Consider the following 25,346-nt stretch of genomic DNA (forward strand, 5'->3'; position numbering starts at 1 on the left):
TAGCCTATAAAGAGTCCTTTCAAAATAAAACAAACAAAACACCACAGTCAGAGATTCATGACAGGGGATCTATTGGGAGCTATATCATGTTGGTCTGAAGCGATCCTGACAACAGAAGTGAATTTGCCTCCATTGCAGAACTCACAGTTAAAGGAGCAAACAGGAAAAAAAAGAAAAAAAAAAAAATCCGCGTGAAAAGTGTTTAAACATCGGCTGCTCTGAAAAGAGGTATAAAAATGGAGGAACTGTTTTCTGCCTGCAGTGGGAAAGTTTACCCAAATGACAAGCTGTCATGGGGGATGCGCCAGTGGCACTCTGAGGTCCATTTCCTTAGATCAAAAAGGACAGATAGAAGCCCAACACTTGTATCTATGCTGGTTGGTCATGCTCCCCTTTTCCTAGAGTAATTATATGCTACATCCATGAAGCAATGTGGCTAATACCTTAATGCTCTGAGTACAAAGACGAGTGGGGTCATATGACACTGCTAAATTTAGAAAAGGGCTCTGTTTTCTGTTTTGCTCAACCCTCACAATTTTCTGCTCTGAAGAAAGAGGAGTTTCAAATGCACACTGATCTGTCTCATATCGTGAATGAACCCAACGAGCACCTGTTTTCAACTGCCAAAATATGTTCTTTTTTTACAAAAGGGAAAGAGAAGCCTGTGTACTCTTAATTCATCATAGGAGGTAGAATTTCCCCTCCCTGCTTTCTTCAAAAGGACATAACCAGAAAGGTACAGGAATAATATTTACAAAATGTTATAAACGCAAAGGCGTAGGTTTAACTAAACAAAACAACAGTGGGGCTGGTGATAATATTCCAAGGCAGTTCGGGTGAAATTCTTCCCCCAAAATACACAGAAAAAACTCATGAATCTTGGGAACGGCTAGCTCATGTCACTATGCAAAGTGACTGCAAAAAAAAAATCAACGGGGGAAAATAGTTTATTAGTTACAGAAACGGTCGAGGCTCCTTTTTCATAAAATGTCTAGAAATGCTGGTTTCAAAAATGGGCAGTTTTTCTTTTAAATTAAATGTCAAAAACCTCAGTCGAGTACGATGAGCCCAATCTCTTTGAAAGGATGCTTCTGACTATGAATATTCTCTCTGTGGGAGTAGTCTAACTATTTTCCTCACGTCGAAACTTGGACTGATTACATTGGTGGACTGTATCGTGTTTGGTCTGAAAATTAGGTCCAGTCTCCCATATGCACAGAGTTCTTTCATTTATTTATTCAACGTTCATTAAGATCCACCGCCTAAAAATGGTAACTGCCAACTTACATATCCAGGATAGAGACGGGACAGGTGCTCAGGATTTAGGTGGATTTTAACATAGAATCATTGTAACAAAATGATGCGGAGTTAAAAAAATAACAATGACACGCCCATTAACCACGGCATTGCTAATTCAATTAAGAAAATGCCTATGCAAGTCCCCCTCGTGTTTGTATGATGACAGACTTCCATCTGCTTTCTTAGAGCATTTGTTGCTGTTTTATGGAATTTTTTTAAGTTTTCGTTCTTTCTTTTTTTTTTTTTTTTAATTAAGTAATCTCTACACCTCATGCGGGGCTCAAACGCACGATGCCGAGATCAGGAGTCACATGCTCTTCCCGCTGAGCCAGCTGTGTGCCCCCATTTTATAGAATTTCTATTGCTGTTTATGAGCGGAGACTCTTTATAATTGTAGCTTTAACGAATTATTTCATTTAGTCATCTTTTGTTCAGTAGTTATTATTAAATGGTACCAGTCTAGATGCCCAGGGATCCTAGAATTTCGATGATATGAACTAGCCACACTTTCCCAAAAGAAATACTTATTGAAACACCCAATCTTTTGGAAATAGAGAATACTTAAGACACGCCTTTCTGCTGCATGGCCATGGAATTGGGGTGACGGTACCACAGTTAATCAATTCTAAGGTTCACGTTAATTTTTACATCTTAACATAACCGAAATTGGTGTGCGTTTTGCGATCGATGGCATCTTGCGATTGGAAGCGGAAGCAACTCTTTCTTCCTCAAGAGTTCCTACAATAGCAGAGCGTCTTACAACGTGATGTTCTCGGTTCGACAAAATACGGCACCTAGCCCCTTTGGTTTTCTGGATTCTTTGGACGTTATTGCTTACGTATTTCTTCAAGCGTGATGGGTTTCCATAGGCTTAATAACACTGATGGCAATAATACAATAATCATTACTGCCATTTACGGAGCTCCTCCTGTGTGTCAGCAGATGTGCAAATTCCCTGACTTTTAATCCTCACAAAGGCCTAAAAGGGTGAAGCTGTTTTCACCCCGCTTTGTAGAGATGGCGACCTAAGAATCTCAACGCTGCCCACGCTTGCCTCGCCTGCACCCTGGCCCTGGGTCGGGAACCAAAATTCACATCTAGGTAGTCTGGCATTCACATCCATTAGTCTGGTAAGGGGACACACCCTGTTGCCTTCGTGGCGTTTGGTGCAATCAATAAAGATAGACTTGTTCCCTCATTGCTCGTGGATGAATGTCAGCCTCTCCCTGGGATGTAAGCCCCAGGAGGGCAGGGAAAACATTTCTCTTGCTCACCACCGTATGGCCACGACCTGGAACAGGACCAGCCCCCGCTCCCTTTCAGCGGAGAGCCCCGAAGACCCACTACCTGTCAGATGCTGTTTTGGAGGCCGGTGATACAGCCGTGAGCTGTGGGGTCTGTCTTCCCGGGCTGCAGTCTTTGCATAAACAAGTAAAAAACGAAAGAGAGCGAGGCCACCTTGGTGGAATGAGCGCTGCTAAACACTGTTTCTTGGCCCTAACTGGAGAAAAAGTGGCTAATGCAAAACTGGCTGGTTCCCAAGCTGCTTCACGTTTGGCTTGCAACGTACTTCGTTGGGGCTAAGAGCCTTGGTTTTCTTTGTTTCCCTTTGTCTTACAGCAGTAGTAAAAATAAGCTGTAAAGACCCCCCAACGGGCAGCAAGACGGGGCAGCCCACGACTGTACGTGGACTGCACTGGGGAAGCCAGCCCGCCGTTCCCCGTGTGTTGTGGGGAAGCCTGGAGTGTTGCTCTGGTTAGGTTCTGCTTGGAGGTTAACATGCCTCCCTTTAAAACAAGATGTGGGGGCGCCTGGGTGGTGCAGTCGGTTAAGCGTCCGACTTCAGCCAGGTCACGATCTCGCGGTCCGGGAGTTCGAGCCCCACGTCAGGCTCTGGGCTGATGGCTCGGAGCCTGGAGCCTGTTTCCGATTTTGTGTCTCCCTCTCTCTCTCTGCCCCTCCCCCGTTCATGCTCTGTCTCTCTCTGTCCCAAAAATAAATAAAAACGTTGAAAAAAAAATTTAAAACAAGATGTGCCCGCTGAGCGTACTTAGAAACGCCCGTACTGGATCCTGGTGTGGGACTGCATCCTGCTGATCTGCCCCCCGGGTTGGTGATCTGATGACACCTGCTCCCATTCTTTTCCTGACTTCTCTCCCGTTCCGTCTCCCCCCCTGTCGTCACTGCATCAACCACTAGCCAGTACCCTATTTCTATGTTGTGTCTGCTCTAAAAGCTGACTTTCGTGGGGTGGAAGGCACCAAAACACACAATCTGATGGGCGCCTGGGTGGCCCAGCCGGTTAAGCGCCCGACTCCTGGTTTCAGTTCAGGTCACCATCTCACGGTTTGTGAGTTTGAGCCCCGCATCAGGCTCTGCACTGACAGCTCAGAGCCTGCTTGGGATTCTCTCTCTCCCTCTCTCTCTCTGCCCCTCCCCCGATTGCGCTCGCTTGAGCTCTCTCTCTCTCTCTCAAAATAAATAAACAACAACAACAACAAAAGAATGGTTTAGAACCCACAATTTGAAGTTTGCAGAATACACTTATGCTTCATCTTATGATCGTTACAACCTGGAAAATAATAAAAGATAGCAAAGTTGGTCTCCTGCATCAACCAACCCTCCTCCGTGTGAGTGTAAGACAGCTGAGTGGCATTCCAATGTTACACGATTATTTGCATTCTAACTGAAATTACAGAATACTGAAAAAGTAAACGGGTCATTTCAAGTTAGAAATGTGCCTGAAGTTTTATTATTAACTTGTTTCAGGGGCTTCCGGGTGGCTCAGTTGGTTAAGCATCCGACTTCGGCTCATGTCATGATCTCACAGCTCGTGGGTTTGAGCCCTGCGTCGGGCTCTGTGCTGACAGCTTGGGGCCTGGAGCCTGCTTCGGATTCTGTGTCTCCCTCTCTCTGCCCCTAACCCACTCGCATTCTGTCTCTGTCTCTCTCAAAAATAAATATTAAAAAAATAAAAATTAAAAAAACAACTAATTTCATCTGAATGCTGTGCTATAACTATTACATTTCATTATCACTAATTACTCTAACTTTACTTTGTATAATGCACCTAATATGTGTAAGGACTTTGCTGGACCCAGGGGAAGAGTGATAAACGGAACCTGATGTCTGCTCTTGACTTTACGTTAAATGTAAGTATCAGGTATCTTCCAGGTGCAAAAGACTGTCCCGAATGCTTTAGCTCAGGAGTCAGTGAACTTATTCTTAAAGGTCAGATAGCACATGTTTTAGTCTTTGAGAGCCAGTCTGTCTCAGCCACCTTCACCAAGTCATGTGAAAGCAGCCCTAGATAATCCACAAATGAATGGGCATGACTGTGTTCCAATAAAACTTTATTTATAAAAACAGGCACTTGCCCAGGTTTGCCTCTGGGGGTGGATGGCCGAGACCTGCCTTAGATGTACTTGGTCATTCAGTGGTCACAGCCCACCCTCGAGGGGGAGCAGCAGCATCCCATTTTATTAATGTATTTATTTAGCAGGGTTATTGTATTTTTATTGCATTTATCACATATACTGTAACAAAACTTTGAACATAATTAATGAATATTCTATGACCTTCATGTAGATGACTTCTTGGCGTCTTTTAATTTATCAATGTTGTCAGATTGTGGCAAGAGGATAGTTTAAAGGGACTCAAAGTTCTTCCACAGGAGATTGATTAAATACAGTCAGACCTTAAAATGAAACATTTTGAAAGCTGTTACCAGGCTGTGATAGATCTATGTGAAAAGATCTCCAGTAAGTTTTATTTTATTTTATTTTTTTAATTTACATCCAAATTAGTTAGCATAGAGTGCAACAATGATTTCAAGAGTAGATTCCTTAACGCCCTTTACCTATTTCGCCCATCCTCCCTCCTACAACCCCTCCAGCAACCCTCAGTTTGTTCTCCATATTTAAGAGTCTCTTAGGTTTTGTCCCCCGCCCTGTTTTTATATTCTTTTTGCTTCCCTTCCCTTATGTTCACCTGTTCTGTGTTTTCAAGTCCTCATATGAGTGAAGTCATATGATATTTGTCTTTCTCTGACTAATTTCCCATAATACCCTCTAGTTCCATCCGTGTAGTTGCAAATGGCAAGATTTCATTCTTTTTGATTGCCGAGTAATACTCCATTGTGTGTGTGTGTGTGTGTGTGTGTGTGTGTGTATACACCACATCTTCTTTATCCATTCATCCATCGATGGACATTTGGGCTCTTTCCATACTTTGGCTCTTGTCAACAGAGCGTCATCCCATTTTAGAAGAGGAAGCTTAAACTGGATGGAAGGTAAGTCACTTAGCCCGTGACTACCGAAACTGGCATCTGAATGCCCATTTTCCCTGTTACAGAAACAAGCATCACGCTAACTCTAACATCAGTGTTGCAGACTCTGGAGCCAGAGTGGTGGGGTTCGGGTCCTGACTTCTTCACTCACTACTTGTGAGAGCTTGCGCCAAGGACACGAATCCCCCCGCCTCCTCTCTTCGTCTGTAAGACGGGATGAGCATGGTGTCTCATCTTAGTAAGGTGTAAAGGAGGCAGTGGAGAGGAGCCTGGTGCAAGGTCATTGAACAACTGCTCCCTCTTATGATTACAAGGCAAATGTGGACGAATTATGGGGAGTGGGTGCGGGTGAAAGAAGGGTCGACAGAGAGGCATCCCGCCCAGAGGCAAGTCCGAAGAGAACTGAGAAAGGACGGTGGGGATTGATGCCATAGGCAGGGCAATGCTTCCCCAGCCCTGATGTTTCCTTGCCTGCAGGAGGAGTGCCACTAGCGTGACCCCCTGGCCTCTCGCCTCTGGCACCTCTGACCCCAGGCGGGTGGGGTCCGTGGTTTAATCCGATGCTGAGTTTGGATGGAGAACTGGTTGGGTTAGCTCCGCCCCCTTTGCTCACGTGGGAGCCAGCCAAGAGCACGTGCTGCCAAAGCTTTTTATTGACAACCTTCAAGTCAATGTCCTGCCCTTGCGCTGACGTCCTCGGGTGGGCCTGGGCCGCCTGTCTCTGTGGGATGAGCCTGGCCAGCCTGGAGTTCAGTACCAAGAACCTCACCGCTTCATTAGGGCTGGTTTGCTTGGTCTCCATTTGTCTCATCCTTTTTTCCCCCCTCCTTATTTGTCATTTGGGTCAAGCCAGTCCTGCTAAGTCCCTTAGCACTTTGGAGCTCTATAACGATTGTAGGCACTTACCCAACTGAGCCCCCCAGACACCCCCCCAAAAAGTATCTTTTGCAGCTGGTTTACCCAAACCAAGATGCAATCCAGGCCCCGGGCGCGGAATTGGGTTGTTATGTCATTCTGGTCTTTTCCAGGCTAGCTCAGTCCCTTCTTCCTTTCTCCGTGCCTTGTTAAACAGGCCAGGCCAGTTGTCCTGTAGGATGCCTTTTTGGGGGGATGTGTATGACTGTTTACACATTCTCCAGGATTTTAGGTGTTAAAAAAAGTAATTCATAAAAAGTGAAACAGACACATACACACACACACACACACACACACACACACGAGATCACTGTGAGAACCCATGGCACCTCTCAGTGAGCCGTATTTAGCTACTAGTGCCCAACCTGCAATGTTGGGGCTGAGTCCCTGCAGCAGGAATCCGAAGCCACTGAGACATTCCAAGAAGGTGAGTGACAGGAATTGTGTTCTAGAAAAATGGCTTTTGGGGTGCCTGGGTGGCTCGGTTAAGCGTCTGACTTCGGCTCAGGTCACGATCTCACGGTTCGTGGGTTGGAGCCCTGCGTCGGGCTCTGTGCTGACAGCTCGGAGCCTGCAGCCCGCTTTGGATTCTGTGTCTCCCTCCCTCTCTGCCCCTCCTCCGCTCATGCTCTGTCTCTCTGTCTCTGTCTCTCACTCTCGCTCTCAAAAATAAAATAAAAACATAGAAAAATTTTATAGAAAAATGACTTTTGTGGCAAGAAGGGAATAGGAGAGATTGATGGGGACCAAGACGCTGGGTAAGTGACGAGTTAGGAGGCCAACATAGTGCCCCAGCATATCCCGAGGCATAGTGACCCCGAACGCCTGGGTTCAAATCTCCAACTCACCGCTTAGCTCTGTGAGCATGAGAAAGGCACTAGAGCTCTGAGTCTACCTGTTTGAAACGGGAACATAGTAGCACCTGTCTCACAAAGTAGCTCCGGGGACTCAGTGAGCAAATGGCTGTAAAGTACATAGAACAGTTCTCAGCACACAGCAGGGTCCATGGAGGTGTTTGCTGTGATCGTTTTCCCCCAGTTTAACGGAGGTGTAATTGACAAAGAAGATGGTAATATATTTAAAATATACAAAGGGATGGTTTGCTGTTGTATACACTGTTAAATGATTACCGTAAGCAAGGTGACACCTTCATCACCTCACAGCTACCTTCTATGTGTGTGTGAGAACCCTTAAGATCTGCTCTCTTAGTGAGGCACCTGGGTGGCTCAGTCGGTTAAAGGTCCAACTTCAGCTCAGGTCATGACCTCGAGGTTCACGAGAGTTCAAGAGCCGCAGGGGCTCCACACGGACAGCACGGAGCCTGCTTGGGATTCTCTCTCTCTCTCTCTCTCTCTCTCTCTCTCAAAATAAATAAACTTTAAAAAATCTACTCTTTCAGTAAATTTCAAGTATAGACAGTAATATGGTATTATTTTTTTTTATTTTTTTGAACGTTTATTTATTATTGAAAGACAGACACAGAATGGGAGCAGGAGAGGGGCAGAGAGAGGAGGAGACACAGAATTCGAAGCAGGCTCCAGGCTCCGAGCTGTCAGCGCAGAGCCGGACCCGGGGCTCGAACTCACAGACTGCGAGATCATGGCCTGAGCCGAAGTTGGTCACCCAACCGACTGAGCCACCCAGGCGCCCCAGTAATACGGTATTGTTAACTATAGTCACCATGGTGGACTTTACTTCTAACTGTAAGATGTACCCTTTGACCTGCATCTCCTCATTCTGCTCCCACCCTAAAGACACCCCCGCCCCCCCCCCCCCCCCCCCCGCCAACCCCTGGTAACCATCATTTTACTCTCTGTTTCTATGAGTTCAGTTAGAAAAAAATTCTCCATGCAAGTGATACCATATAGTAATGAGCTCCCTCTGTCTGGCTTATTTCACTCAGCATAAAACCTTTCAGTTTCATCCATGCTGTTGCAAACGGCAGGATTTCCTGCTTCTGTATGCCTGAATAATATTTCAGAGCATGAACATCCCAGAATATCCCGTTATAATATATAGGGGAAATATATACATATATTCCATGATATATATTCCAATATAAAATTTCCATTATGTATCATATATACTTTCCCTGTATCCATTTGTCACCTGGTGGTTACTTAGGTGTTTGCATATCTTGTCTTTCGTGAATAACACTGCCCTGAACACGAGAGTGCAGATATTTATTCCAGACGGTGATACCATTGCCTTTGGGTGCTGTTGTGATCGTGCCAGACGAACAACTTGCCCAGGTCCGTGTGCCTGGTTCGAGAAGCCAGACTTTCTGACTTCCGTTTACTCCTCTTTCCATTCAAGGCTATATATGGAAAATAAAATTACCCAAAGCAAAAAAAAAAAAAAAAAAAAAGATAAAGAAACAAGCTGAATATTTGTATCAACTTAACTCAGTTTCAGCTGTAATCTGGAAAATCAAGATTTTGTCAGATGTATTCAAGTTTCGTAGAAGCATTCACTTGTTTTTAAATTTCATCCACCAACTTGACAAAATGGCAGCATCATGGAAAAAAAAAACACCTCAAGAACTATATTGTTGCCAGATTTATATTTCAGTTATAAATGTAACGGAAATATTTTTGTATTTTTTCCTAATAATAAAAGTAAGGCATGATCATTACAGAAAATGTTTACAGTATGAAGAAAATAAACATCAGAAAATAAACCAGAAAATAAACATCACTCGCACCTTTACTCTTCCTCAGCTAAGGACCTGAATGGTGTGAGTGCATACCCTTTCCGTATTTTACGTACACATGAAACTATTCTTTGTTTTATATTGTTCGCTGTTTTCTATGTTTGTGGCAGATGCTGTTGGCTGTGTACACAACACAGCAACTATTCTGTTCTTTCTTGTTCACAGAACCATGACTGTCTCTGGGTGTTTTTCTTCAGAGTGAAGGCTGGACCCACCCTTGTCCCAGAAGGTAAGGTTTGATTCATCTAACACGCAAATCTGGATGTCCCATTATCCTTGCCAGTGATCAGTTTAGAATAACATTTCTCAGCCTCAGGACTTTCGACATTTGGGGCTGGATCATTCTGTTGTAGGGCTGCCCTGTGCTTGTAGGATGTTTGGCCTCTACCCTCTAGATGGGGTACGCACCCTCCCCCCATCCACCCTAGCTGGGACAACAGAACATGTCTCCAGACATTGCAAACGTCCTCTGGAGAGCAAAAACCCACCTGACCGACCACCAGTAGCTTAGAAATAAGTAGGTGATGCAATCCTGGTCAATGAGCCATGTTGTGACATATCTATGTTACTCTTCTTAATGACTTCATAGTATTCCATAGTGAAAACAGACCGTCATTTATATAACCATTTATGTAACCACTAATGATGGCCATTTCCTTCTTGGCTCTCTGCTGTTCTGGTTGGTCAACGATATGACTTTCTATATTTGCACACTTGTGGAAAGGAATTTATAGAATAAACGCCTGGAAGTGGAATTTGTGAGTTGGAGACTGTACGCAAATTGACATTTCAATAGATGTCACCAATATGTCTTCCAAAATGTTCCAAAAAGTCAATGCTGGTTTACCCATTAAGTGAGTACTTATTTCCATAGACCTTCACTAACTCTAGAGAGAAAATCCATTAAAAAAATTTTTTGTTTGAGGGGCACCTGGGTGGCTCAGTCGGTGGAGCCTCTGACTTCGGCTCAGGTCATGATCTCATGGTTCGTGGGTTCAAGCCCCTCGTTGGGCTCTGTGCTGACAGCTCAGAGCCTGCAGCCTGCTTCGGATTCTGTGTCTCCTTGTCTCTCTCTGCCCCTCCCCTGCTCACACTCTGTCAACCTATCTCTCAAAAAATAAATAAACATTTAAAAAAATTAAAAAAAAATTTTTTTTCATTTCAAATACATTAAAAAATGGTTATTGAAAACCGATTTTCTTAGTGAGGGAATAATATTCCATTGAGGTACCAAAATTTATTTATATTCCCCTAGTATGAGCATTCAGTTGATTTTTATTTTATATTGAAGGTTTTTTAAAAAATATAAATGTTTTTCATAATTGTGACAATTCACTGACAGACTTTTTAAAAATAATTGTTTAAAAACCTGTCTTCTGTCACTGGTTTTATGATTATTTAATCTATGTTTCTATAAAATGACATTTCTCCGGAGAAGACTTCTCCATTAGACACAGCAGGCCCACAAAATAGTTTTGGGGTCTTTTTTGTTTTGTTTTGTTTTTTATTTTTTTAAGTAATCTCTCCGCCCACGTTTGGGGCTCAAACTCAGGACCCAGAGATCAAGAGTCACAGGTTCCACAAACGGAGCCAGCCAAGGTGTCCTAGTTTTAGTATCTATTACAATCAGAAGTAACTATTTAAAATCTATTAAAATCATGACCTTTTAGATTGAAGAAAAAATTTTAATACTTAAAATTAATATATTTATTTTTCTACCAATGCAGTTATACAATATAGTTTATTTTATTTTTTTTTTATAAAGGAAAGAACCATGGAAGTCATATTACAGCCCTACCTAATTTTAGCACGTTTGTTCAAAACACATGGATCAAATCAAACACATAGTCACTTCCATGTGGAATAAGAATTAAAGCAGCAACTTGAATCTCAGAGTGTAAAATATTTAGATAATTTTCCATCAACGGTGATCTATTTGCTTAATTTTTTTGTTTATGTTTATTTATTTTTGCGAGAGAGTCGGGGAGGGGCGGAGAGAGGGGGAGACACAGAATCCGAACCAGGCTCCAGGTTTCGAGCCATCAGCACAGAGCCCGACGCAGGGGCTCGAACTCACAAACTGCGAGATCGTGACTTGAGCCGAAGTCGGACGCTTAACCGACTGAGCCACCCAGGTGCCCCTATTTACTTTATTTTTTAATAGATGTGTTTCATTTTTACAACTCTGGACTTATTCTGGGCATTTCTGGTTTTATTCATTTATTCACCCAACAAATTTAGGTACAAAATTAGAAAGAGTAACCTGAGGGGTGCCTGGCTTGCTCAGTCCAAGGAGCACGCACTCTTGATCTCGGGGTTGTGAGTCCCAGCCCCATGTTGGGTGTAGAGATTACTTAAATAAATTTGAAAAAAAAAAAAAAAAAAAAAAAACCTTAAAAAAAAGTATTAAAAAAAAAGAGAGAGAGAGTAGAGAGTAGCCTGAGAAGGACCTTGGAGGCAGATGAATGGATGTGGATAATTAACAAATCACAAAGTTGCAGGTTTCTCTTAAAACTTAAAAATGGAGTTCCCAGCATCAATTTTTTTTTTTTTAATATATTTGGAGAAAGGAACCAGAGAACAGGAAGAGAGCTGGTGGGAAAAGGCTACACCAGGCGCAGCGCAGTTCTGAGGGCAAAGGCTAAGCTGAGAAGGCTCTGATGCCCCCATAGCTGCTCTGTGCAGGTGACACAGTTAAATGACCTACCTTCTTCCCTGGTATTAGAACACTTTCGGTTACAGTATTGTGGTGAATCATTTCCTTCCAAGGCTCAGGGTGATCTATCACACGGGTGCCTTGTGTAGATTTTAACAATATGAGTAAAAAAGTTTCCTCATTCCAGAAACACAAAACAAATTACATAAGAGATGTGTCCTCTAAAAAAAAAAAAAAATCCACATACAAGTGTAATAACTGGGAAGGAAAATTAATGCATGGGAAGACACATCTGTAAAAAGAAAAAGTAATAAAAATGCTTGTCGAAAAAAGAGTGAATTCTTATCTTGCAGGCAGGAACTGGGCTGGGGGCGGGTGGGGGAGGGAGTCTGGGTGGATTTGCCTTTTCTGAGCCGTGCAGGATTTCACTAGGGACCCAGCGAATAAGGAAAGGTGATGGTTTAGAAACACTGGCCCTGGTGTATTACTGCACGAATTTTTGGTGCGAAATCAATACCTTGGTTGTCCTTGAAAACCCTATAGGTCTGTTTTTAATAGCTGGCTACATGGCTGAAATTACACTGATTACTTAGCAAAGCCTCACCTTTGATCCACTGATCTAGTTAGGGACGTGTGACAGAAGAGAGATCATTAACAAATTAAAAGAAGGAAGAGAAAGCTACAAGTTACAGAAATACAGGAAGTCTGAGGTTTGTCCGTTGTTGAAACATTTCATACCGTCTTTTAAGAGTCACAGCTCTCTGTGGGCTTTCTTTGGATGACAAAGTACTGAGAACAACAACAACAAAAGCAAACTCGCATACAGTTCAAACTCCAGAACAGTGGATCAATATTCCAAATTAAGGAATGGCGGCTGACATTGTTTTCCACCTCATTCTCTCAAGAGATAGCTCTGCCTTGAAAGGTTTCTACTTCCCATCTGTATGACAGTAACACCAAGGTTTGCTCTCATTAAAAAGTGCGCCCTTTAAAGTTTTATTTGTCATAATTAATAGACCTTACTGTTTAGAGTGGTTGTGAGTATACGGAAAAATAGAGCAGAAAGTCCAGAAGGTTGCCATATGTACCCCACCCCTCCCCTGCGTAATTTCCTCTTTATTAACCTATTGCATTCGTGTGGCACATTTGATACAACTGATGGACCGATACTGATACCTGATTATTAACTAACATCCATCGATTACATTAAGGTTCACCCTGTAGGTTGTAGTTCTATAGATTTTGAAAAATGCATAATGGTATATACCCACCACACACCATCATCCAGAACAGGTTCACTGCCCTCAAAAATCCTCCCTTTGTGTTTTGCTAGCATCCATTCTGAATTCTGTACTTTTTTCTTTTCTTACAAACGGAAGTCTCACATATTTGTTACTGAACAAACCTACTAGTGCAGAAGCATAGTAACAGAGAAAAATCATTTCCCTGATAAAATATGTCTATTGTTCAGGTAGCAGTCATGTTTACAGAATGATAGGATACAAGCATGTGACTTTCATGCGGCATAAATATGTGTCTCATCTCATGTGTGATCTCTTACAGACCCAGCCTGGTACTTCTCCAATGCCTCCTCTTGGAGTTGTACTTTATTTTATTTTATTTTATTTTATTTTATTTCATTTCATTTCATTTCATTTCATTTCATTTCATTTCATTTCATTTCATTATTTTCTTTAAATATTTTTAATGTTTTATTTATTTTTAAGACAGAGAGAGACAGAGCATGAGCAGGGGAGGGGCAGAGAGAGAGGGAGACACAGAATCCGAAGCAGGCTCCAGGCTCTGAGCTGCCAGCACAGAGCCCGATGCGGGGCTCAAACTCACAAACTGCGAGATCATGACCTGAGCCGAAGTCGGCCGCTTAACTGACTGAGCCACCCAGGAGCCTCTGTACTTGTACTTGATTTTATTACTAGTTTTCATCTGAATCCACTGGGGAATGGGACAATTCTGGTTTTGTTTCCTGGCCAGGAATAGCTTGATCCTAAAAGTCTCGTCAGAAGATCTGGCAAGGGGCACCTGGGTGGCCCGGTGGGTTGAGCGTCTGACTTTTGATTTCGGCTCAGGTCATGATCCCCGGGGTTGGGGGATCGAGCCCCACACTGGGCTCTGCGCGGAGTCTGGAGCCTGCATAAGATTCTCTCTCTCCCTTCCTCTGCCCCTCTCCCCCACTCACATTCTCTCTCTAAAATTAAAAATTAGAAAAAAAAAAAAAAGGTAAAGAAAAAGACATAGCGAGTAACAATTAACCACTCCCACCACCATGGCGGAGAAAAGGCTAAATTCTGTACTTTCAAGGTAATTGCCATTCCCCTCCCCCCTTTTTTCCTTCTCCAAGGGACTTTTATTTTAGGAATAGATGACAGCTGATTCTTCTTTCTGGCAGAGACCCACAGAAAGCCACTTTGTTTGGCTGCAACTCACATATCTCTGGAAGATCTCCTCTCCTGGTGTATTTTTGCCCAGACAGGAAAATACCAAAACTTGCTTTGCCAAATACCCACGAGGAAGCCCCTTTCCTCCAAATGACAGAGCGAACAAGCCAGAAACTGGAAGGGGTGTGTCCAACGAGCATCTGCCCCTCGCCAGGTTTTATAGTTGCACATCCTGATTATATATTTTTTGTAATTTATCATTTTTTTAAGCAATTTTCTAAGTAACCTCAACACCCCACACGGGGCTTGAACATGTGACCCCGAAATCAGGAGTCACGTGCCCCCCTGACGGAGCCAGCCAGGTGCCCCTGATTATCTTACTAAGCTGCAAGGACACAAAACTGTTTGTTGCTATCTCTGAAGATGTGACATCTTGCTCCCGATCCCCTTCGTTGTCGCATGCCTGTCTAGCGTTGAGCTCCTAAGCCTACAGTTGTGACCAAAGACGTGTCAACTGAGGGTGTAGATGCTAGAGGGGTTAGATAGTCTTTGGTTAGACAATGCAGGCTATGAACAGTAGAAAACTAGGGGCGCCTCGGGGGTTCGGTCGGTTAAGCAAGCATCTGATTCTTGATTTTGGCCCAGGTCACGATCTCATGGTCCGTGGGATTGAGCCCCGTGTTGGGCTCTGCACCGACAGCATGGACCGTGCTTGGGATTCTGTCTCTCCCTCTGCCTCTTCCCTTCCCCCGCTCGCTCTCTCTCAAAAATAAATAAACATTAAAAAAAAAAAAAAAAAGAATTCCATTAGCTAGGGGCGCCTGGCTGGCTCAGTCAGTGGCGCATGATCTTGGGGTTGTGAGTTCAAGCCCCATGTTGGGTGTAGAGATTACTTAGAAAATTAAAAATCTTAAAAGAAAAAAAGAATCCCACTAGATACATCCCAGCAATTCTATCACTTTCCTGGTTCAACCCCTCATCCCTTCTTGCATAGCTTCTGGGAGAGCTCTGCTCTCAGAGCTGGATTCATTGTTTCTATTCTCCCCCACCCCCTTTCAGTCTGTTCTTAAAATAGGGAAATCTGTTAAAAGAAGCCAGACCGGAACACCTCTCACCACACAACCTCGCTGGCTCCCGTCTTGCTCAGGCTTGGACCCCAGTCCTTATGATGGACTGACTGCGTGGCATCTGGTCCCCCGTGCTTTCTGCCCTCGTCCGCTCTGCTCCCATCACCACCAGGTCCTCGTCTTGCCAGGAATACACCGGGCACGGTCCCTCCTCAGGCCTTCGAATGTACTGTGTCACCTGCTCCTATAGGCAGAGTAAACATGTTAGGCATTTGGGCCACGTGGTCGCTGGGGCAATAATTAACCCTTCCATTGCCATGCCCAAGCAACCGCAGACCGCAAACAACCAGCGGCGCTGTGTGCCAATAAAACTTTATTTATGGACGCTGAAAGGGGCTGTCCTGTGATTTTCATGTGTCACGAGATTTTGTCCTCTTTAAAAATGGTTTTATTCCAACAGGCTGGAAATGGAAAAAACATGCTTAGGCAGTGGGCTGGATGGGAGCCCTCGGTCCCTCGTGCATCCACCCCTGCTTTAGGGAGAGCTTCCCCGGCCGTCTGCCCAGACGTCGTAGCACACGCGCACATGCACACGTCCACACGCTCCCCATTTTTCCTATCCCGTCTTAATAGCGTGTCACAAGTGGACGCCCCACACGAAGCCGGAAGCTGGGTGGCAACTAGTCCCAAGCATGGTCTCCAAGGTGCCTTTTCGGAGCAGACGCTCGGGGCAGGCGTCAGGCTTTATGCTTCGAACGTGCCAGACGTAGACTGCTTTCCAGCTGAGAGCAGGGGTGAGCGTGGGGGAGACGGCAGGTTTGTGGAGGACGGCGTCGTGTGGTTGGGCAGGGATGCGGTTCGGTTCCCAGACCTGGGTCTGCCTCGGAATAACCTGACGGGATTTTCCAGAAACTGAGTCTCTCACTCGAGAGTCAGGCAGTTGGAGAGATTAAATCCAGACCGCACCAGATACTGACTACGTGACCTTGGACAAGGTACTTAATGTTTCTGAGTGTTTACTGCAAAGCAGAGATCATAATGACCTCATAGAATTGTCACGAGGGTTCCATGAGCTAATGTAAGTGAATCGCTGCGCGCAGTGCTTGGCACATTGTTTTGGCGGTAAATAGCAGGTATTGCTTACTTTTCATTAGAAAGACGTGCGCAGTGTGGAATAAGTAATGACATAGAGATCAGCAAGAATCAGGCAAAAAATAAGGTCATTCTAGTTCCCCAAAATAACTACTGATAATGTTCTGGTGTACGTCCTTCCAGATTTTGATCTCTCTGTGTGCTTTTTTTTTTTTTTTTCTAACACACTACCTACAATTGGGTTGCCCTGTCATCTTATTCCACCCCAAGGAATCAACTCTGAATTGGATCAAGGTGGTAAGTCTAACTGTTGATTTATGGGGAACACAGAAGACAGAGAAGCGTGTTGACTGACCATGAGGGGTTGCCATCAGCACAGTTTAAATTTTTTTCTGTTGATTTATTTTTGAGAGGGGGGGGCAGGTGTGAGTGGGGGAGGTGCGGAGAAAGAGGGAGACACGGAATCCGAAGCGGGCTCCAGGCTCCGAGCTGTCAGCACACAGCCCGACGCAGGGCTGGAACCCACAGACCGGGAGACCGTGACCTGAGCCGAAGTCAGATGCTTCGTGGACTGAGCCACCCAGGCGCCCCTCCATCAGCCGAGTTTAAAATGTGTGGCTCTCTACATGACAAACACCCTCAGCTTCTTCAACAAATAAGTTGCAAGGAAAAAAGGGGGTCGGGCATCCTCTAGAGCGGTGCTATTCCGCTGGAGCAGAACTTCTGGCAACGATGGAAATATTCTCTGTCTGCACCCTCCCGCGTGGTAGGTGCTATTGCACAGCATGCGCGGCCGTTGAACCCTTCAAACGTGGCTTGTGTGGCTGACTGAATTTTTTATTTAATTAAAGTAAGTTTATTTAAATAGCCACATGTGGCCAGTGGCTACGGTGCTGAGCTGTGCAGCCAGATTAAAAGGTACTTAGAGGCATGCCGTCCGACCACACTGGAAAGACCTTGTTGGTTCCTCCCATCCAGGTACTAACCAGGCCCAATCCTGCTTAGCTTCCGAGAGCGGGCGAGATCGGGCACCTTCAGGTGGTATGGCCCTAGAGAAGACCTTGATGGTTTCTCAAACAGATGAACTTAAAAAAAAAAAAAAAACAACAAGAACAAACCTGTGAAACAATGAAGGAAATTTATTTTATTTTATTTTATTTTATTTTATTTTATTATTTTATTTTATTTTATTATTTTTTTTATTTTTTTTTTTTTTGAGACAGTAAGGGAAATTCAAACACTGGCAAAAAACCTTCTATCACATTAAAAACTTTTTGATGGGGCACCTGCGTGGCTCAGTCAACAGATAACACAAGGGTTCATGAGTTGATAGTTGCGGAAACTGTAGAATGGGTAGATGGAAAGTCACTACTCCCTCCTCTCTCTTTTGCTTGAAATTGTACATATATAAGAAAACCTTTGTAAAAATTATGCAATCATCTGGCTTTATGCATTTGTCTTTCTTCCTCAGGGAGTTGCATCATTAGCGAACGCGGACATTTATAAATGGAGAGCCGTCAATTCTAAAGGTATTATTAGAGTTTGAAGAGGAACATAAAACAGTGCTTTTATAAAAATCACAGCCAGGCCCAATGTGACCGGCTTCCTTTGAGAGGGCTGAGATCATTCCCGTTCTCTGGAGTATCACGTGTCAAACTCAACTGGCCGGGCCGCCAGGACAGAGACCACAGTGGCCCCAATATCTGTCTCCCCTTCTCTGTCAGTAATAAAATCCCAACTTTTAGCTGGCACATGGCCACCCAGATAGAAGAATGTTTCCTAAGCTTCCTTTGCTCTTGGGGGTAGCTACGAGACTATATTCTAACCAATGGTCTGTAAGGGGGAGTGGTATAGAGGACTTCCTGGAATTGTCTTTAAGGGAACATGTCTCTTTTTCTGACCTCCCTGCATTCTTTCTGCTTACTGGAATGTGGTCTGATGGCTGGAGCTTGAGCAGCAAGGGTGGGTCCTGAGGCTGGAGCCACATGAAAGGCTGGCTAAGCAAGAAAATAGAAAGGGACAGGTTCTGACATGATGGAGTGTCACACAATGTTAGACACAAATCTATGGAGAAAAATAAACTCTTACCTTGTTTTTCTGTTATTTACAACTGATTCTGATCCTAATTAATATCGTTGCTAAATTTTATTTTTATCAATTCCCTAATATTTACTGAATATTTACTCTGTGGGTTGGATCATGCTAAATGCTTTGAGAGAAGCAAGGTAAAAGTCATCGAATCAGCACATAAAGGATTTTTCCATTTTACTGAAAGATACACGAATATAAGATTAGTAAGATGTGATTAAATAATAAAACTAACTAGCATGTATTGAGTACTTATTATGTACCAGACATTGTTCTAACTATTTTACACATATTAACTAAGATAGTCCTCACAGAAAGATCGAGGGTTATTTACAGGTGAGTGTGAGAAAATAGAAGCAGCACAGAGAGGTTAAGCAACTTGTCCAAGGTCACACAGCTCATAAGCTGTGAAGACAGGACAGAGAGACAATATTGATTAGGAAAGTTTCAGAAGGAGAGATAAAGCTAGGGTGGGCTGTCACACCCTTGTGAAAAAGAGACAAGGTCCCGATTCATTCCACAAATATTTATTGAATGCTTGTTGTGGGTCAGGCACCTTTCAGGCTGAGAATGGAACAAGCATGGAGCCTAAATTCCAGTGGATATGAAAAATGCTCCTTCCTACCTCAGGACCTTTGCACATTCTGTTCCCTCTCCTTAGAAACCTCTTCTTTTTCTGACCTCCCCTGCTCATTCCTCCCTACACTGCCTGTAGCATAGCTGGTTTCTCTTCTCCCTGAAGATATCAGCTCCATGGTCCCTTCTACCTGGAAGCCTTCTCCACCCCCCCGGCACCTCCAGGATCAGATCCCTTGTATATATATTCCCATAGCACCAGGGCTAAACCATAGCAGTTAGGGACCCACAGTATTATTTAGCCTTTGTGCATCCCTTCCTCCAAAAAAAGGATATTAAAAATTCTATTTTGCCATGGCATTGGCCTCAAGATGCATATAACCCCGGCTGGACCATTATTATATATTCATTATTGTCAGATTCATTTTTCTTCTGGCTTTGGGAGAAATTAAAATAAAAAAATTTCTGTGGGCCCTGAAAAGTATCACAGGGCCCAAGTACTGACCCTTATTCCTCAGGGAGAAGCCGGCCGCCACAGTGCCGTGTAATTTTTCTGATCACCTAGTCCGACTGTAGTTAAAGACTTCCTGCAGGGTGCGTGTCAGGACTCCTGCACCTAACTCCCCTGGGGTAACACTCAGAATGCGAGTGACCCCTAGTCTCCCAGGGAGAGCCTGGCCAATATGCATCCTTAATCAGGCTGTTAGTAATCCAAATGATTACAAATGGTTGGGTTCCACTAGAATTCGCCTGCTTAACGTCTGTCGACCCGGCTAAATAGAACTTTGCCTCTGGCCAGGACCTTTTTGCGCGTGCAAGTTTGCATTTCTGCACCAACCCGGATTCTGGCACACCGTAGGCACGCGATACATTTCAGTGAAGAAGAAAAACAAAAACAAAGGGAAGGTGCCGGGCCACAGTTTGCAAGACTTCCATTTTGTCATGGCTGTAAGAAAGTGAGTATGGTTTCAAGGACCCGTGAGTCTTTTTTTTTAATTTTTTTTCAACGTTTTTTATTTATTTTTGGGACAGAGAGAGACAGAGCATGAACGGGGGAGGGGCAGAGAGAGAGGGAGACACAGAGTCGGAAACAGGCTCCAGGCTCTGAGCCATCAGCCCAGAGCCTGACGTGGGGCTCGAACTCACGGACCGCGAGATCGTGACCTGGCTGAAGTCGGACACTTAACCGACTGTGCCACCCAGGCGGCCCCAGTGAGTCTTTTTTTTTATGTGTAGTTATTTATTATCATCATTATTATTTTTGAGAGAGAGAGAGAGAGAGAGAGAGAGAGCATGCTCGCAAGCTGGGGGAGGGGGGGTGAGGGGCAGAGAGAGAGGGAGACAGAGGATCCGAAGCGGGCTCTGTGCTGACAGCGGTAAGCCCGATGTGGGGCTGGAACTCACGAACCCTTGAGCTCATGACCTGAGCGGAAGTTGGATGTTTAGGTGACTGAGCTGCCCAGGAGCCCCCAAGGACTGTGAGTCTTAAAGGACTCAATAGACTGCCTTCCCCTAAAATACTGCCCAGCAGAGTAGGTCTGCAGTCGAAGTATGCTGTTGAATGGCTGTCCAGGGGGGTACGATTCTCATATATTGCACACAGTCATGATTTCACTCCAATTACAGATGAATCGGTTCGTAAATATTTTTATTTATTTGAATCCAAAGACGTAAGAAGCCCATGGATTTTACACAGATGACTTGTTTGCTGTATTTTCCTTTGGTTAAGGTTTGGGTGAAGAGTAAACATCCTGTGTTCCTGTGTGTGGTGGGGGGGAGGCGACTTCGCTGTGAAGGCACCGGGGCAGCATTTGGCGCTCACGGGGTCTGGCTCATCGGTGTAAATCCATTTTGCTCGATAAGGAGGAAAAAGCTCGCTGAGTTCCTTCGTTCGGTGAAATCATTTCCACTTTTTCTTGTGGGATGTGCACTGGGTTTACTTTACGGTGAGAGCCTTCAGGTCTTTTCAAACAACACCGAATGGAAAGCTTAATTAAATTATGCTTGTCACAGCATTGCATGTGTCCCTTAGTGGTTAGCAACATGATAATAAAGGCAAGTCTTAATGACCCGTGTGAGTGCTGCATACTTCTCTTATGTTGCAGACACAGTTTTTCTTTCTCTTTTTAAAACTGCACTGTAATATGCATAGTGTGTGTGCTGCATTTAAAAATGTGTGTGTGTGTGTGTGTGTGTGTGTGTGTGTGTGTGTGTGTTTAAAAACCGAGTCCTTTATTTTCGCACTTTCTATTTAGGAGGAGGAAGAGATAACCATGAGAACAGAACTGATATTAGGAATTTGGCCCCAGGGAAGAAGTTTCCAGGGAAAGGCGTAGAGTCCACGTAGGTACAATTTGACTTAATGTTCTTTCTATTTCATCATGGGTGGTTATTCAGTACAGAATGAGGGCACCGAAAAAGTCTGAATTATCCAAGAAAAATGATACTTTTTCGACTCGTGGTTTAGTTTATTGGCATCCAAACCTGCTTCCTAAAAGATGACACATTTACCACTTTCCGTGTTTAAAGATTAGGAAGTATTTCTGGGGCACCCGGCCGGCTCCGTTGGTGAGGTGTTTGTCTCTTGATCTTGGAGTCATGAGTTCAAGCCCCATGTTGGGCAAATTGGGTGTAGAGATTACTTAAAAACAAAATCTAAAACTAAATAAATAAATAAAAATATTCCTTGTATATTTAAAAATGTGCAAGAAAGGGCCCCCGAGGTGGCTCAGTCAGCGAAGCTTCTGACTTCGGCTCAGGTCATGATCTCCTGGTTCGTGAGTTCGAGCCCCGTGTCGGGCTCTGCACTGGCAGCGGGGAGCCTGCTTGGGATTCTCGGTTTCCCTCTCTTTCTGTCCCTCCTCTGCTCACACCATCTGTCTCTCTCAAAATAAATCAACTTAATGTTTTTTTAATTAAAAAAAGATAAAAGCACACAACAGTGCCTGAGACATGGTGACCAGCATGTAAAAGGGCGTTCCATCACAGCCACGTGAGCTGGTGACAGATTGCTCTCACCCAGTGGCTCTTGCTTCGCAAAGAAGGGGCGGGGGGTGGGGGCGGTCTCTGCCCACTAGGGGGAAAGTCATTCGCTAAAAGCACAAAATTTTCTTTCACAGATTTTGAAAATGGAGTCTCTTCTGCATGGTAAAAGCACCAGTTAGGGAGAGAGAAAATGCTGACTTCTCCCAGCCTGCAGCCGCCGGGAGGAGGGACTTTTAGAGCCAAAGGGACTTTTAGCTGAGTAATAAAGCAATATCCCTCGCGAACACCACCTTCCGTCCTCCTCTCCGTGATTGTAAAAGTGTAACAGAATGTTCAAGGTCTCCTATGTATTTTACAAAAATCACTGGAGAAAGACTGCCCCGAATCATCAATTTTTAACCAGTGCTTACTGGGCATATTCTAAATAAGCCAGACCTATGTCAGTGTAATGGTTTGTCATGAAGGTCTGCAATATTTTTCCTTCTGGTGTTAGTGATAACCGCCCATGAACTACCCCATGTGAGCGAGCGACACAAAAACAATAAGATAGTTTTAAAAATATGCTGCTTCCTAAATGACCAGGAAAAAAAAAATCTTTGTAAAAAAAAAAAAAGTGTGAAAGAGTCTCACACACACACACACACACACACACACACACGCACACAGGAAATTTAAAATCCCTGATGATTGTTAGTAACATCTTAGTGGAGGAGAGTTTTTTGTTTTAAAAAGTCCCTCGTACGCAGTGCGGAGTCTGGGATTTTTTTGTTTTTAGGTGTTGGGATAAAATTAATACCATAATAAATTCAGGGAGAAAAAGAGGAAGTCATTCTACACGAACTCCAGAGCCTAGACCACTTCCTGGTCAAATAGGTACATCCCCTGTTGTGAAAAAGGACCAGAATCTTCAAAGTAGGGGGCAGAAGTAAGGTTTTGAATATTCCTGGGAATCCTAGGAATTGGAAACACAGGCTGCGGGGCAAAAGCAACAGACCCGGGAGCCTACAGAGCCCGGACATACAGCCGGGAACATCACACGGAAGGGAACATTCGGAGCCTGGTTACAAGGGACGGGGCGAGGAGGGGGAGGATCGGGCCTCCTTGTCAGGAGTCCCGGACCGAAGTTTGGGCTCTGCAGTTGACTGAGTTGGTGACCTTAGAAAGGCCACGGCCTCTCTGGGCCTCGGTTTCCGAATCTGTAAAATGGGCAAGTGCGCTTCCCCCTTCTACCTCGCAGAGTCGTCTGAAGATAATGTATCTATAAAATCCTTTGAATAGTACAAGGCAAACATAGGGCGTTGTGTTAAGGAGGCGCCATTCCAGGCGTTTCCTGTATTGTTTGGACCAAAGCACTGTTTCCTTGTCTACATGATTTATCTACATGGACTTCTGGGTGTTTGTAAAGATGAAAACGGGAGCTTTCCCCTGTGCCTATTCAGAAAGTTTGGTGGGGTCATTCATGAAGTACTCTTATCTAGAGTAGTGTTTTTATTTACTTATTTTTTTCAATGTTTATTTATTTTTGAGAGACGGAGAGAGAGAGACAGAGAGAAAATCCCAAGTCGAATCCAGGCTGTCAGTGCGGAACCCACCATGGGGCTTGGACTCATGAACCGTGACATCACGACCTGAGCCAAGAGTCAGACGCTCAACCGACGGAGCCACCCCGGCGCCCCTAAAGTCATGCTTTTAAAAATAAGTACCTGTGGGGCACTGGGGTGGCTCCGTCGGTTGAGCGTCTGACTCTAGATTTCTGCCCAGGTCATAATCCCAGGATCGTGGGATCGAGCCCTGCAAAGGGCTCTGTGCTGAGCGTGGTGTCTGTTTGGGATTGTTTCTCTGCCCCTCTTCCCCCTTGTGCTCTCTCTCTCCTAAAATAAATGAAATGAAATGAAACAAATGAAATAAATAAAATAAAATAAAATAAAATAAAATAAAATAAAATAAAATAAAATAATCAAGTACCTGGAAACCCTCTTCCGCAGCAAGAGAGGGAGGAGGGGGTCAGAACGACCTGACTCACACTTTATTCCTGACCCACACGCGTGTTGACTGTCTTTGGACACTATTTAATGGCCTAAGTGGAGACACCCTCGATAAATGGACCGAGAGGCTGGCATTCCCTCCCCGAACGCGTTCTCGGCTGTACCCCAGCTCTGGCCACATCGTGCAGGGCTCTTGGCCGTGAGTGTTCACTGCCTCCTTGGAACACGGGCCTGCCTATCTGGGGGCCCACGCCCATTTGTTGTTCCACACGAAACTTGGAGGCAGGCCAGGGGTATGGCCAAATAACCGCTGTGCCAGAACTGGTTAATCACGGGCTCCCTCGGAGGGAGGCGGGGACAGAGGCCCCTCGGCTCTGGACCCAGGGAGGCTGGCAGGCCCTTTCTGGCCCGCCAATGGGGTGAGACAGGAACCCTCTGGGGCATCGGGAGTCTTTGTTAAATTACTCCATTCTTCGGCTAATTTGGCCGGCTCCCTGGATTTAGGCCACAAGTTACTGGTTGGCTTTTCTGAGCCTGCTTTTGGCACAGGTAGGAAAGGAGGAGAAAAAAAAAAAAAATGGTGTAAGCAAGTTTCGAAATCTTAGATCATTTCATGAATGACTCAGTGTTTCCTTTTGGAAAAGTGCAATCTTGGATTTCATTAATAACTTAGCTTTGAAAAAAAGGTTCTAAATATTGAGAAGCCTTTTGTGCTACCTGAACACAACCACCTTCCAGCCTCCATTTTTTTTACAGCTTCCAGAGGGATTTCATTCACTTGACCCTGTGTGCTTGTTGAAAAATAAACTGTCACATACTTCCTCCTTCAGGCTTCCTGTTCTCTCTGAGAAAAGCATTGGGGTTGTCTTTCTCTTTCCTTTTTTTTTTTTTTTTCCATTAAAAGACATCTGTCAAAATCGAATGTATCCGATCAACAGGTTGTGCACCTTCAACTTACACAATGTCGTGTGTCCATTATATCGCAGTAGAGCTGGGGGAAGAAAATGTTCAAGGTACTCAGCCCTCGCTCTTGTTTGAGAGGCTGGTTATAGCCAGCTCGGGAAGGGTATATAGCCTGCCATTTCTCTCCCCGCAGAATGAGACATTCTCATTCATACCGAATGTTGCTTTAGGGTGTGAAGCATGTACCTAAATATATCTCAAGCATTATCTTTAATGTATTTGAGCACATTTCGCTCTTCAAATTAAACAAACAAAAACAAAACAGAAACTCTCTCTCTTTGTGTCTTTCTCTACGCACAAACAATCCCGAGGTTTTTAATACA

The 25,346-nt window shown here is 44.4% G+C and overlaps 1 long non-coding RNA gene across 2 annotated transcripts; it reads left to right on the forward strand.

Annotated features, from left to right (window-relative positions):
• The first annotated feature begins 9,376 nt into the window (after window positions 1–9,376).
• On the forward strand, window positions 9,377–22,364 carry LOC102900552. 2 transcript variants are annotated; one of them, XR_006595055.1, is made up of 6 exons: window positions 9,377–9,444; window positions 16,697–16,723; window positions 17,898–17,955; window positions 19,890–20,046; window positions 21,346–21,433; window positions 22,210–22,364. It is a non-coding gene; the product is annotated as an uncharacterized LOC102900552 (long non-coding RNA). The 2 variants fall into 2 exon arrangements; XR_002740806.2 differs by lacking the exon at window positions 9,377–9,444 and having other exon boundaries at window positions 16,047–16,723.
• Window positions 22,365–25,346: the final 2,982 nt, after the last annotated feature.

Source organism: Felis catus, chromosome A3 (assembly GCF_018350175.1).
Source record: "Felis catus isolate Fca126 chromosome A3, F.catus_Fca126_mat1.0, whole genome shotgun sequence".
In the NCBI taxonomy this organism is placed as follows: Eukaryota; Metazoa; Chordata; class Mammalia; order Carnivora; family Felidae; genus Felis; species Felis catus.